Raw genomic sequence first — 10387 nt, forward strand, 5'->3', positions numbered from 1 at the left:
TGCGCACAGCCGATAATGGCGCTCCAAACGGGGCGATACTGAATTTTTCCCCCTTGGTCTCTGTAACAGTGACCATGAAAGCAGTCGGATTGTCGTTTTGAAAACCCCAGCTGGTCCACGAATGTCCTTTAGGGAAGGAAACCTGTTGTCCTAACCCAGGTCTGCGCCTATACTTGACTCCAGTCCCTCCAAAGTGAGCCCCTCAGTTGTGTCAAACCGCTACAAGCAGCGGTTCAAGAAGGCGGCCCACCACCACCTTCTCAGCGCATCTAGGGATGGGAAATAAATGCCGGCCTTGCCAGCGATGCCCACATCCCGAGAATGGATAATTAAAAAAAAGCTGCACAATGCCAGTATCACTGCTGGTTTTACTTATTTTTAAAGATATGTTGGTGCCCATCGAGTTGAGAGGTATTACCACTGCGGAGTAGAACATTTCAAACACCCCAGTGTCAGCACCAAGTCCGGTATGGTGTATTAAGAACATAAGATGTAGGAGCAGGAGTGGGTCATTCAGCCCCTCGAGCCTGCTCCGCCATTCAATAAGATCATGGCTGATCTGATCTTGGCCTCAACCCCAGCATCCTGCCCGCTCCCCATAACCCTCAACTCCCTTACCGTTCAACAATCTGTCTATCTCCACCTTAAATATATTCAATGACTCCACCTCCACAGCTCTCTGGGGAAGAGAATTCCAAAGATTCACGACCCTCTGAGAGAAGAAATTCCTCCTCATCTCCGTTTTAAATGGGTGCCGGCTTATTCTGATATTACGCCCCTTATTCTGCTTAACTCCAACTTCAAAAACATCCACAGCTGCTGATCAGGAATTCCATCCAACAATAACTACAGGAAGGAAAGAATGAGAGTTGTTCGGGGAGTCCAGAACCAGGGGTCACAGTCTAAGGATAAGGGGTAAGCCATTTAGGACTGAGATGAGGAGGAATTTCTTCACCCAGAGAGTGGTGAACCTGTGGAATTCTCTACCACACAGGGCAGTTGAGGCCAATTCATTAAATATATTCAAGAAGGAGTTAGATATATTTCTTAAGGCTAAAGGGATCAAGTGGTATGGGGAGAAGGCAGGGACAGGGTACTGAATTTGGATGATCAGCCATGATCTCATTGAATGACGGAACAGGTTCGAGGGGCCGAATGGCCTACTCCTGCTCCTATCTTCTATATTTCTATGTTTCTATGTTCACTCGGCCCATCAAATCCACTCCTTCTGACTTGTATAATCTGCTCTATCGCGGACTCTGCCTCACTTACTGAACCTCCTGAGAGAGTGTGCTGCACCAACACTGTCTGCTTCCCAAAAGCTATCCAGCAAAACCCAGAATATTCATCCATCCACATGATTATTATTCAACCCAGTCTCCAAACAACGTTCCCTCGCCTCCCAGTCCAACAGCTCAGGAACCATTGTGTTTACTGGGCTAATTGTTCATCTCAGTCTCCATCTATCGCTATAGGGCTTTGGTGGGACCACCACACCTGGAGTACTGCGCACAGTTTTGGTCTCTGATGGGCCTTCAATAACCACAAAACTAGAAGTTATAGACTTAAACAAGTTGGCTTTTAATCACTAAGATCAGAGCTAACATCTCAACACGCCGACTGGTTCACAGGAATGAGTCATACAGATCCTGGGATCTTTATGTAAGAGAAGTCAGGGGCGGAGCCAAGACCTGGAACCTCCCAGGTTAGTTGGGAAAGAGGAAGTGAAACTATACACAGTGGGGGAGGGTAATATACATGAGTGCAAAATGAATACAGGACCAAGACAAACAGATTTCATTACATTCACCCCTTCTATAGATTTAGTCCATCGGGGTGATGTTTCTTAAAAGTTGGTATAAGTGAGTCTGTCAGGAGGTTTTGCGGTTCTCAGTGATCAGCGCAAAGCCAGTTGGGGTGCCTCTAGGGGAGTGGATTCTGGTTCCTCCGCTGTCCGGGCCTCCGCAGTGTCTTCCAGGTTATCTGCAGTGTCCTCCAGGTTAAAGTTGGGTATTGATACCTCTGGGCGTCCTGTCTCTTTGTAGTGTAGGTCTTCATCGGGTAGTCTCCCATCGTTCTCTCCGCTCCCCGAGGGAGCAAGGTCTTTTATGGAAACAGTGTCCTCTCGCCCGTCAGAGTATTCGATATAGGCGTACTGAGGGTTTGCATGGAGGAGCTGTACCTTTTCCACAAGGGGGTCCGTTTTATGGCCTCTCACGTGCTTCCGCAATAGTACTGTCCCCGGAGACATCAGCCACGCGGGTAGAGATATGCCCGAGGTGGATTTCCGGGGGAAAACGAACATCTTTTCGTGAGGGGTAGCGTTAGTGGCAGTACATAACAGAGACCTTATGGAGTGGAGCACGTCTGGGAGGACTTCCTGCCAGCGGGGGGTCGGAAGGCCTTTTGACTTTAAGGCTAACGTGACAGCCTTCCAAACAGTAGCATTCTCCCTTTCCACTTGCCCATTACCCCGGGGGTTGTAGCTAGTGGTTCTGCTAGTGGCTATCCCCTTCGAGAGCAAGAACTGGTGCAGCTCATCACTCATGAATGACGTCCCCCTATCGCTGTGTATGTAGTTCGGCATGCCAAACATGCAGAATAGATTACAGAGACACTTGATGACCGTGGCACTGGTCATGTCTGGGCAGGGAATGGCGAAGGGGAAGCGGAAATATTCATCAATGATATTGAGGAAGTATACGTTACGGTCGGCAGAGGGAAGGGGTCCTTTGAAGTCCAGACTTAGGCGCTCGAATGGCCGTGTGGCTTTGATAAGGTGTGCACGGTCAGGCCTGTAGAAACGAGGCTTGCATTCCGCACAGATGCGGCAGGCTCTGGTCATTGCCCTGACCTCCTCGATGGAGTGGGGCAGATTGCGGGACTTTATAAAATGGTATAGTCGGGTGACCCCTGGGTGACAGAGGTCGTTGTGGAGACCCTGTAATTTGTCCGTATGAATGCTGGCACACATTCCCCGCGATAGGGCGTCTGGGGGTTCATTAAGGGCTCCCGGCCTGTACATAATATCATAGTCGAACGTGGATAGTTTGATCCTCCACCTGAGTATTTTGTCATTCTTGATTTTCCCCCTTTGTTTGTTATTAAACATGAAAGCCACCGACTGCTGGTCGGTGAGCAGGGTGAAATGTTTGCCGGCTAGGTAGTGTCTCCAGTGCCGCACTGCCTCCACTATAGCCTGTGCCTCCTTCTCGACAGAAGAGTGCCTGATTTCAGGTCCCTGAAGGGTTCGGGAGAAGAAGGCCACAGGTCTCCCAGCCTGATTGAGGGTCGCAGCTAAGGCAAAGTCTGACGCATCGCTTTCGACTTGAAAGGGAATGCATTCGTCCACTGCACACACTGCAGCCCTTTCAATGTCCTGTTTAATACTGGTGAAAGCCTCCCAAGCTTCAGCTGATAGTGGAAAGACGTCGATTTAATGAGGGGTCGGGCCTTATCAGAGTAATTGGGCACCCATTGGGCATAATACGAAAAAAATCCCAGGCACCTTTTTAAAGCTTTGGGATTGTGTGGCAGGGGCAGTTCCTTTAGGGGGCGTAATCGGTCAGGGTCCGGTCCAATTACCCCATCTTCCATCACACAGCCGAGGATACAGAGACGGGTTGTGTTGAAGACACATTTGTCTTCGTTGTAGGTTAGATTCAGCTTTAGGGCAGTTTTTTAAAATCTCGCAAGATTTAGATCGTGGTCTTGCTGGTTGTGCCCGCAGATAGTGACATTGTCCAGATAGGGGTAGGTAGCTTGTAGTTTATTCTCGTCAACCATGCGGTCCATCTCACATTGGAAGACCGAGACCCCATTTGTTACCCCGAAGGGCACTCTGAGAAAATGGTAGACGCGCCCGTTCGCCTCGAAGGCGGTGTATGGGCGGTCCTCCATTCTAATGGGGAGCTGGTGATACGCGAATTTGAGGTCGATAGTCGAGAAGACTCGGTATTGCGCAATCTGGTTGACCATTTCTGATATGCGGGGTAAAGGGTAGGCGTCCAGCTGGGTATAAATATTAACAGTCTGGCTGTAGTCAATTACCATCCGTTTTTTTTCGCTATTTTTAACTATGACTACTTGGGCACGCCACGGACTGGTACTGCATTCAATAATGCCTTCCCGCAGGAGTCTGTCCACTTCCGCCTTGATAAAGTGTCTGTCTTCCAGACTGTACCGTCTACTTTTGGTCGCTATGGGCCTACAGTTCGGAGCGAGATTAGCGAATAAAGAGGGCGGGCTGATTTTTAAGGTTGATAGGCCACAGACTGTGAGTGGCGGCTGGGACCCGCCATATGCTAGCGTGACACTTTCGTGGTGGCACTGGAAGTCCAGGCCCAAGATTACATTAACACAGAGTTCTGGCATCACGAGGAGTTTAAAATCCTTGTAGTCCGTGCCTTTTACAGTCAGTGTTACCACACAGTAGCCCAAAATGTCCAAAGTGTGGGGCTTAGCAGCCATAGCAATTCTGCTCCGTGTAGGGGTTACCGTTAATGAGTGCCGCAGTACCAGGCTAGGGTGGATAAAACTCTCGGTACTCCCACAGTCAATTAAACATTTTGTTAAATTCCCGTTTACCTGTATGTCCATCATGGATTTTGTCAACGGGTGTGGCCTGGATTGATCCACCGTGATCGAAGCCACTGTTGGGCCCTGGGCGGCCGTTGAGTTGGGAAAAGATGGTGGATCCCAAGATGGCGGCCCGCACGGCACGCACGAGGCGGTGACGGAGTTGGAAATCAGATTCCCCCTGCAGACTTTGCTAAAATGCCCCTTTTTCTTACATTTGAAGCATGTAGCGTCCTTCGCTGGGCATCGTTGTCTGGGGTGCTTGGCCTGGCCGCAGAAGTAGCATTTCGGGCCTCGAGACATTGCCGCTGTAGTAGGACTCCTGGGTGAACTTCTGTGTGGGGACTCCGGCGGCGTAGAGCTGGTCTGAGACCTGGATGGGGAAGATGGCTGATTCCAAGATGGCGGCCCCCTCGGCGCGCACGAGGCGGTGAGGGCCGCATGGCCGGAAGAATAAGAGTCAGAGTTTTTCTGGGCCACGTCCAGCGATCGCGCAGTGGCCACTGCCTTTTTTAAGTCCAGGACCTCCTTCTCCAGCAGTCTCTGCCGGATATAATTCGATTTGAGGCCCGTGATGAAGGAATCGCAGACCAATTCGTCAGAGTATGCGTTGGCCATCACGGCCTTGCAGTTACAGTCCCGGACCAGGTCCTTTAGGCCCTGTAAGAAATCGTCCATTGATTCCTCTGGTCGCTGCCTGCATGTAGCCAGCAGATGTCTGGCGTACACTTCGTTTACCGGCCTCTGGTATTGGGCCTTCAGGATAGTGATGGCCTCCGTGTAAGAGGTGGCGTCCCGGATGAACGAATAAATCCGATGACTTACGCGAGTAGTCAGTAGACTCAGTTTATCTACCTCGCTAGCGGATGAAGCCCCCGCGAAGAGTTCGAAGCATTTGAGCCAGTGTCCAAATTGATTTGATGCTTCAGCAGAATGTGGATCCAAGTCCAGACACTCTGGTTTTAGGAGTCGATCCATCCTAGTATTCTTTAGTGATTAAAATTGATGGGCCTTCAATAACCACAAAACTAGAAGTTATAGACTTAAACAAGTTGGCTTTTAATCACTAAGATCAGAGCTAACATCTCAACACGCCGACGGGTTCACAGGAATGAGTCATACAGATCCTGGGATCTTTATGTAAGAGAAGTCAGGGGCGGAGCCAAGAGCCAAGACCTGGAACCTCCCAGGTTAGTCGGGAAAGAGGAAGTGAAACTATACACAGTGGGGGAGGGTAATATACATGAGTGCAAAACGAATACAGGACCAAGACAAACAGATTTCATTACAGTCTCCTTCTCTGAGGAAGCACATACTGACCTTAGAGGTGGTGCAACGAAGGTTCACTAGATTGATTCCTGGGGTGAGAGGGCTGTCCTATGAGGAGAGATTGTGTAGAATGGGCCGATACTCTCTGGAGTTTAGAAGAATGAGAGGTGATCTCATTGAAACACAAGATTCTGAGGGGGATTGACAGGGTAGAGGCTGAGAGGTTGTTTCCCCCTGGCTGGAGAGTCTAGAACTAGGGGGCACAGTCTCAGGATAAGGGGTCGGTCATTTAAGGCTGAGACGAGGAGGAATTTCTTCACTCAGAGGGTTGTGAATCTTTGGAATTCTCTGCCCCAAAGGGCTGTGGATGCTGAGTCGTTGAGTATATTCAAGGCTGAGATCGATAGATTTTTGGACTCTATGGGTATCGAGGGATATGGAGTTTGGGCAGGAAAGTGGAGTTGACATCGATGATCAGCCATGATCTCATTGAATGGCGGAGCAGGCTCGAGGGGCTGAATGGCCGACTCCTGCTACTAATACTTATGTCCTAGCTACCAGTCCCACTGCCATCAGCTATGAATCCAGCTCCTTTGTAAAGGAGCTTATCGACTCAGCTCCCGCTGCTTTTGCTAGGGGTGCATGGGTTTGAACTATTGGACTCCGGATCGGGCCTGTCTGTGATGCCTCACATGGACGAATAGTTTGCTATGGTTATATTTGAAGAACAGTTGCTTGGGTGAGTACCAGAGGGCCCCGGCCAACACCGGTGAAACTGTCCCCCCCGCCGGAGTGAGTCAGGGCCTTAAGGAGAGGAGAGTAAAACCATGAGGGGAAGAAGCCAAAGTGACGGGGCCCCATTTACCAGCTGTTGGTAAAGTAAGAGTTCAGGAGGATATTCAGGTTCAGAGCATCCTGCTTTAACAATGGGGGAGAAATTCGGTATGGCCCCTTTTGGGGCGCAATTATCGACTGGGCGCAAAGTTTAGCGCCCGGCGCTAATTATCGCCTCCAACTGCAAACTTAACTTCTATCGCCCCTGGAGGTGATTGGAGCGCTAAATCAGGCGCTACACACCTCTCTTAAGACGCTAACGCCGAGGAGCGAGGCGCTACCTCAGAGTGCTGACGAAGCTCATGTGATGTCAGTCAGCAATGGAACACAGACACACTGGCGCCGGCCAGTTCTTAAAGGGGAGGGTCGATCTTGCTCTCCATCCACACCCTGCTCATTGCAGCCTTGAATCTCGGCCTGGAGAGACCTGTACATCAAATCTGTTGGAAAGAACAATGGAGAGGCCCAGGGAAAGAGCTCAGAGTGCAGCCCCCAAGTCTCTTCTAAATCGATGCAAGGAAGGTCAAATCAAAATGAACGTGCAAAGTGCTGCTCAGTACCCAAAACTCCTTCACACATCTTTGAATCTCTCCAGAAGACTCTCTCTCTCTCTCAGAATGCGTGGTGCAAAAATGTCGCTGACAAAAAAAATCAGGAAGCGGACACCTTTAAATGTCACTCCCCCAGTCTCTTCCCGACTGCAAAACACTCCCCTCAACCTGTCATTGCTAGCGGCAGGCGCTAAGGCAGGGGGCGCCACTCAATATCCGGTCCAGGGCGCTAACGGGGCGTTGTGCACTCGACTGACGTCACGATCTGTGGGTGCAGGAGACCGTGGCAGTAGTGTTTAGCGCCGCCGCAAAATGTCTGGTCAATTTCGCGAGCGGCGCAAACATCGCCGCGCCCGGGCGCTAGTCGCTTTGCGCCCCATTAGCGCCCTCTTAAGGGAGGCGCGAATCAACCGAATTTCCCCCCCAAAGAGTAGAAGATAAAATAGGAACAAACGACAAGAAGAAAATGACGCCCCGCGGCTGGAACCCACCCAGACCAGGGTAAACTCTTAGTAACTGCATCCCACACCCCCACTCCACTCCACACACCCCCCACTCACCCCCCCCACTCTCCCCACCCCTGCCCCACTCACCCCCCCACTCCACTCCACTCTCCCCCCCACTCCACTCCACTCTCCCCCCCACTCACGCCCCACTCACGCCCCCACCCCACTCCTCCTTACTCCAATACTCCTCCCACTCTCCCTGCCCCCGCATTACCCCCACTCCCTCCCACCCCTAACCTGTAATCCCCCTCACGCCCCCCACTCCTCCCCCTCCCCCACCATCACCCCATCACTGCCCCTCCCCCACCATCACCCCATCACTCCCCCTCCCCCACCATCACCCCATCACTAACCCTCCCCCACCATCACCCCATCACTGCCCCTCCCCCACCATCACCCCATCACTCCCCCTCCCCCACCATCACCCCATCACTCCCCCTCCCCCACCATCACCCCATCACTCCCCCTCCCCCACATCACCCCATCACTCCCCCTCCCCCCACATCACCCCATCACTCCCCCTCCCCCACCATCACCCCATCACTCCCCCTCCCCCACCATCACCCCATCACTGCCCCTCCCCCACCATCACCCCATCACTCCCCCTCCCCCATCATCACCCCATCACTGCCCCCCCCCACCATCACCCCATCACTCCCTCTCCCCCACCATCACCCCATCACTCCCCCTCCCCCACCATCACCCAATCACTCCCCCTCCCCCACCATCACCCAATTACTCCCCCTCCCCCACCATCGCCCCATCACTGCCCCTCCCCACCATCACCCCATCACTCCCCCTCCCCCACCATCACCCCATCACTGCCCCTCCCCCACCATCACCCCATCACTGCCCCTCCCCCACCATCACCCCATCACTCCCCCTTCCCCACCATCACCCAATCACTCCCCCTCCCCCACCATCACCCCATCACTCCCCCTCCCCCACATCACCCCATCACTCCCCCTCCCCCACCATCACCCCATCACTTCCCCCCCACCATCACCCCATCACTGCCCCTCCCCCACCATCACCCCATCACTCCCCCTCCCCCACCATCACCCCATCACTCCCCCTCCCCCACATCACCCCATCACTCCCCCTCCCCCACCATCACCCAATCACTCCCCCTCCCCCACCATCACCCCATCACTCCCCCTCCCCCACCATCACCCCATCACTTCCCCCCCACCATCACCCCATCACTGCCCCTCCCCCACCATCACCCCATCACTCCCCCTCCCCCACCATCACCCCATCACTCCCCCTCCCCCACATCACCCCATCACTCCCCCTCCCCCACCATCACCCCATCACTCCCCCTCCCCCACCATCACCCCATCACTCCCCCTCCCCCACCATCACCCTATCACTCCCCCTCCCCCCACCATCACCCCATCACTGCCCCTCCCCCACCATCACCCCATCACTGCCCCTCCCCCACCATCACCCCATCACTCCCCCTCCCCCACCATCACCCAATCACTCCCCCTCCCCCACCATCACCCCATCACTCCCCCTCCCCCACATCACCCCATCACTCCCCCTCCCCCACCATCACCCCATCACTCCCCCTCCCCCACCATCACCCCATCACTTCCCCCCCACCATCACCCCATCACTGCCCCTCCCCCACCATCACCCCATCACTCCCCCTCCCCCACCATCACCCCATCACTCCCCCTCCCCCACATCACCCCATCACTCCCCCTCCCCCACATCACTCCCCTTCCCCCACATCACCCCATCACTCCCCCTCCCCCACATCACCCCATCACTCCCCCTCCCCCCACCATCACCCCATCACTCCCCCTCCCCCACATCACCCCATCACTCCCCCTCCCCCACCATCACCCAATCACTCCCCCTCCCCCACCATCACCCAATCACTCCCTCTCCCCCACCATCACCCCATCACTCCCCCTCCCCCACCATCGCCCCATCACTGCCCCTCCCCACCATCACCCCATCACTCCCCCTCCCCCACCATCACCCCATCACCCCCCCTCCCCCACCATCACCCCATCACTCCCCCTCCCCCACCATCACCCCATCACTCCCTCTCTCCCACCATCACCCCATCACTCCCCCTCCCCACCATCACCCTATCACTCCCCCTCCCCCACCATCACCCAATCACTGCCCCTCCCCCACCATCACCCAATCACTCCCCCTCCCCCACCATCACCCAATCACTCCCCCTCCCCCACCATCACCCCATCACTCCCCCTCCCCACCATCACCCTATCACTCCCCCTCCCCCACCATCACTCCCCCTCCCCCACCATCACCCCATCACTCCCCCTCCCCCACCATCACCCCATCACTCCCCCTCCCCCACCATCACCCCATCACTCCCCCTCCCCCACCATCACCCCATCACTCCCCCTCCCCCACCATCACCCCATCACCCCCCCCTCCCCCACCATCACCCCATCACTCCCTCTCTCCCACCATCACCCCATCACTCCCTCTCCCCCACCATCACCCAATCACTCCCCCTCCCCCACCATCACCCAATCACTCCCCCTCCCCCACCATCACCCCATCACTCCCCCTCCCCACCATCACCCTATCACTCCCCCTCCCCCACCATCACTCCCCCTCCCCACCATCACCCTATCACTCCCCCTCCCCCACCATCACTCC

Source organism: Somniosus microcephalus, chromosome 34 (genome assembly GCF_052327205.1).
Source record: "Somniosus microcephalus isolate GS21.2 chromosome 34, FLI_Smic_1.0, whole genome shotgun sequence".
Taxonomy (NCBI): domain Eukaryota; kingdom Metazoa; phylum Chordata; class Chondrichthyes; order Squaliformes; family Somniosidae; genus Somniosus; species Somniosus microcephalus.